This window comes from Alligator sinensis, unplaced genomic scaffold (genome assembly GCF_000455745.1).
Source record: "Alligator sinensis unplaced genomic scaffold, ASM45574v1 scaffold796_1, whole genome shotgun sequence".
In the NCBI taxonomy this organism is placed as follows: domain Eukaryota; kingdom Metazoa; phylum Chordata; order Crocodylia; family Alligatoridae; genus Alligator; species Alligator sinensis.
The window spans coordinates 1,758,407-1,763,015 of NW_005842141.1; positions in this window are offsets into that span (position 1 = coordinate 1,758,407).

Below are 4,609 nucleotides of genomic sequence, written 5' to 3' on the forward strand. Positions count from 1 at the left end.
CCTGCTGTTGCCTTGAGAAAATTGTAACTGATACATCCCACAGGGCTTATTAAGGACTTTAGTTTGTGGGTGAAATGTAAAATAGAGAAAATTACCTGCTATTAAGGGATACTTTTATATCTTGATTAATGGATTGTTATCTATTGTTTGTTACTGTACTTGCTGCCACAATTAAAACTATGCGTCAGCAATAATTTTTCACCTGATGCAACCGAAAACAGGAAATTTGGCCTGTCTGGACTGTCTTTCCACCTAAACCTATTTAACTGAAGATGATGCTTTTTCATATATCCTTTCCAGACTTCTAGGTTTAATTGACTAAACTTCTAGGTTTAATTGACCTAATACTAGGTTTAATTTCCAGACTTCTAGGTTTAATTGATAGAGCAATTGGAATTAATCCCCACATTGGTGGCCCATGTTCATTTTGGAATCAATAATGACAACAAGATCCTTTTCTGCCTCTGTGCTGATGAGAATGGAGTTCCCCAGTCTGTAGGTATGCTGCTGGTTCTTCCTCCCCAGGTGCAGCACCTTGCACTTGTCAGTGTTGAAACCCATCCTGTTCTCATCCGCCCACCCCTGTAACCTGTCTAGATCTAGTCGCAGCCTGTCCGTCTCCTCCAGCGTGCCCACTTCTCCCCACATCTTCGTGTCATCCGCGAATTTGAACAAGGTGCATTTCACCCCCTTGTCCAAGTCGCTGATGAAGATGTTGAACAGCGCGGTCCCAAGGACCAAGCCCTGGGGACCCCACTGCCCACATCTCTCCAGGTCGAAAAAGACCCAATCCACCACCCTCTCTGGGTGCGACCCTCCAGCCAATTTGCGACCCATCTGACTGTGTAGGCATTGACACCACAGTCGCCTAATTTCTTAATGAGAATGGGGTGGGAGACAGTGTCGAAGGCCTTCCTAAAGTCCAGAAAGACTATGTCCACTGCAACACCTGCGTCCAAAGATTTTGTGACCTGGTCGTAGAAGGGCACCAGGTTGGTCTGACAGGACCTGCCTTGAATGAACCTATGTTGGTTGCCCCTAAGCATGATCTCCACTGCTGGTCCCTCGTAGATGTGCTCCTGGATAATTTTCTCAAAGAGCTTCCTCAGCGCCGAGGTAAGACTAATGGGCCTGTAGTTTCCTGGGGCCGCCTCCCTCCCTTTTTTGAAAATGGGGACCACACTGGCCCTTTTCCAGTGCTCCAGCACCTCATCAGAGCACCATGAGTGCTCATAAAGCTGTGCCAGGGGTCCTGCAATTATCTCTGCTAATTCCCTCAGCACTCTGGGGTGGAGATCATCAGTACCTGTTGATTTGAACATGTCTGGACCCACCAGAAGTTTCCTGACTAGGTCCTCACTGACCCTGTGCCTGGCAGCACCTCCCCTGGGTCCGTTGGGGATTCCAGTGGGGGGATGCCCCGGTCCCTGCTCAAAAAGATGGAGGCAAAGAAATGGTTAAAGAGGTTAGCTTTGTTGTCTGGTGTGACCACCAGATTTCCTAGCGTATCCTGCAGAGGCCCCATGTTACCCGGTACCTTCTTTTTACCCCATTATGTATTTAAAAAAGGACTTCTTGTTATCCTTGATCCAGGTCACTAGTCCCAGTTCCATCTCCACCTTAGCCTTCCTAACAGTCCCCCTACAATCTCGGGCAATGGAGGTATAATCCTCCTTGATGATGGCCCCTCCCTTCCATTGGGTGTACGCCTCCTTTTTAGCTTTGAGACATTCCTGGATGCTTTTGGTGAGCCATGGGGCTTTTGAGCACTCCTGCCCGCTTTGATCTGCATGGGGATTGTCACCCTTTGGGCTTGAAGAGTCATCTCCTTAAGGAACGAACACTCTTCCTGGACTCCCAACTCCCCTCCCCTCAGTGCCTCCCAACTAGCCTCCTTACCTCATTGAAATCTGCCCTCCTGAAGTCTAGGGCTGTTGCCTTGCTGCAGGCCTTTGTCACCCTCCGCTGGATGGTGAATTTCAGTAGGCAATGATCGCTATTGCCCAGGGTGAAGAACCCGCAGTCCACTCAACAGGTTGTTGCCCGTGGCCAGGACCAGGACCAATAAGGCATTTCCCCTGTTGGTACTGTGCATCTCCTGGGTTAGATGGAGGTCCTGTAACTCGGCTAGGAACCTATGTGAGTGGTCAGACCTGACACTCTCAGTGAAGTACTGGAGGTAGTGTCAAGACACTAAGGAAAATTAGATTTTGTTTTATGAATCTGAATAAGAGACGTATATTTGATTATAATGACGACAGGAGTAAAGAAACAGTATCTTTTGACTATTTTTGCCTGGTTTGTATTTTTAAACTGTACATATAACCTAGAAAATTACCGTATATTCGATAAAGATATATTTGTATTTGCTTTGATTTTAAATTGAATGATGTAGTGCTAGGCCTCTAGCATTTTAGTAAAGCTTCTAGTTTCTCTTTGGCTGGAGAAAAATGTGTTGTACTCTGCGTGATGATGTGCCACACCATCTGCAACCTCCTTTTCAAAAACCTAGATCTGTCCATGGATATAGAAAACTGGGTTAGCTGGACCCATGGCCTAACTAAGCATAGCATCTCTTCTGTTCTTATATAAATACTGTTATATTTGGCTTAAACAGTCTGCAGGAGAGAGCCCCTTTCCTTATGGTCTTTAACTGTAAGAGTGTCAATCTATATTAGAAAATTGTTTCCACCTCTGTGCATTATAAAGTGTTCAGCAATTCGTCCTTTGAATCTTACACGATCTTCATATCTTCATTTACCATCCCAGCTGTCCTTATAAATGCAGAACAATTTAACTAGCCTTTCATTCTGCAACTTAACCATATGCATATATTCACTGAAAAAAAATCCAGTCAAAAAACCAACTTAATGATTTTACCACTTATATGATTTTCTAAAGACTTATAACTTGCTTTATTTAGGATCATTTTCTTACTTACAGTTGCCATTATTCAGTCATGTGATTGGCTAACAATATTTAAGAGGGGAAATTAAAATGCTTTGGGTACAACAAAATTTTCTGTAAAATGAAAGCTTTCACTCCAAAAGCATGAAGGAGCTAAGAATCAAAACTCCCAAAGTTTTAAATATCCACTTTTCTTCCATCTGTTGCTCTCAAGACATTGTGTAATCTCTTTGTATTAAGGCCCAGTCTACACATAATCCTAGTATTATTATGAAATATACCTCCCACCTATCTCTTGAACCACTTCAGCAACAACATCACCTCAACACTACCAGTAATGTTATAACTCTTTCTGCCTTTATGAGGATGGCACCACATATTCAATTCCCTTCCATGACGTAATGGAGTCCCTGAAGCTATACTTGTTAGGGTACTTTTATGCCTATATAACTGTATCTACATTATAGGGGATGTACTGCTTGAATCATACAAGTAGAATTAAGCAGTGCAATTTTTTTTTTCTGTGTAGATGAGACCTAAGTTTCATGAGACCTCAGGGAAGGGTGTGAAGGGGTTAGGTTATGTTATCACTCCTTACAGATGGTGAAAACAGGGCCAGAAGTTACATAGCTTGCCCAATACTGCACAGGAAATCTGTGGTACTCACAGTCCTGTGCTTTCACCACAAGATTATCCTTCCCCCTTTCCATTCCTTCTCACTGCTCTGTGTGAGATGTAGCATGGAAGTAAGGAATTAATGATCCTGAATTAAGAGCTTCACTCATGTGTGCACGCATGCATGCACTCACACACCAAATGAGTTTTTAAGGTTTAAACTTTCATTCATATCAGAGCGCTTCTTCTCAATGAAGGCTTGGATGGCAGCAGAATTAAAGCTGGAATATTGGGTTTGATTTCCCTTAGCAAGATTTGTTCTAGCTTTAAGAGGGTTAGAACTGCTCAGAATAAACCCTGCTTACCATAAATCAAAACTCTCTTTCCTCTGCCAGATACTTCAGTGTTCTTAATAAGAAAAAACCCCCTATAGCTTTCTACTATATTTTATGACCTGCCAGTAGGTGGAGTTCTTTTCTCAGAGAAATGCTCTCAAATGCAAGTCCCAGAGTGGTTAAAATGATGGATTTCTCTGCTTTGCAATCTGTTAAGGATTTTGGATACTTCTTGGTGGCATTTTATTTAAATTTATTTAATACTGGGAGCCCCATATATTTTGGTTTGAGATGCTGATTGATAGAAACTTAAAAAAACAAACCTGAAAACACCCTGACATCTGTGGAACATCCTGCTTATACAAATATAGGATTTCTTTTCATAGAATCATAGAAAATTAGGGTTGGAAGGGATCTCAGAATGTCATCTAGTTCAATCCCCTACTCAAAGCAGGACCATCTCCAACTATATCATCCCAGTCAAGGCTTTATCTAGCATGGATGGAGATTCCATTACCTCTCTGAGTATCCTTGTCCTGTGCTTATTGTACAGTATCTCTGCACCTATCGTTTTGGACTAGGTTTGGAAAACAGGTGAAAATACCAATGTACTGTGGCCCTTGTTCTTAGTATATTAGAATTGTGCAACAGTAAGCTAACTGGGCTCTGGGGTGACTGACAAATGTTTAAGGTCTGATTAGAGTTTCTTGCATTGATGTGGTAAAACTTAGATGCACAGGAATCAGTGTAAG